This window comes from Echinops telfairi, unplaced genomic scaffold (genome assembly GCF_000313985.2).
Source record: "Echinops telfairi isolate 266 unplaced genomic scaffold, ASM31398v2 ScPeMD7_5;HRSCAF=22, whole genome shotgun sequence".
In the NCBI taxonomy this organism is placed as follows: Eukaryota; Metazoa; Chordata; class Mammalia; order Afrosoricida; family Tenrecidae; genus Echinops; species Echinops telfairi.
In genome coordinates, this window is record NW_022103901.1 from 44,004,836 (window position 1) to 44,005,463 (window position 628).

The window sequence follows — 628 nt, forward strand, 5'->3', positions numbered from 1 at the left end:
ATAGGAGCATACAAAGCCATTATCCTTCCGTCTGACAACTGGAATCCCTAGTTATTCCGATTTACTCTGAGTAAGGCAACCTATCTACAGGGTTACTCAGGACACGATCGGATTTGATTTCTTATTATAGCTTCAAGAGAATCTATCCCTGTCTGGAAACCCTGCAGCATAGAAAGGAACTTAGAATAGTACACACCGACAAATCCTCAATATATAGGCAAATCATTTTTACACGTATTAGATGTTTAGACGTAGAACGCTACATAATGCCTTTCAGTTTAAAAAGAAAAAACACACAGCTTAACAAGACTTATTTTCTTTAATCATCCAAATATAGTATGAAAAAAGCTAGTTTTTAAAAGCAAAATTACTCTTAAAAAATATAATATCCTACTATGTTCACTACTTTTTTTTTAACTTGATATAGTCCTTTTTTCTGGGTAGCTTGTGTTGGAACATTTTTGATAGGCTGTATTCTATGCCAGCTTCTTTTAGTGCGCTTTTGTACTCAAGCGTGCGTTACTTCTTACATCTTTTATAATCCTTTTCCATCTTCTCCCTTATCTTCTCTCCTTCCCTGTTGGCTTCTCAGGGCAGCAGCTCCTTGGCAACGGCTCGCTTGGGCCCC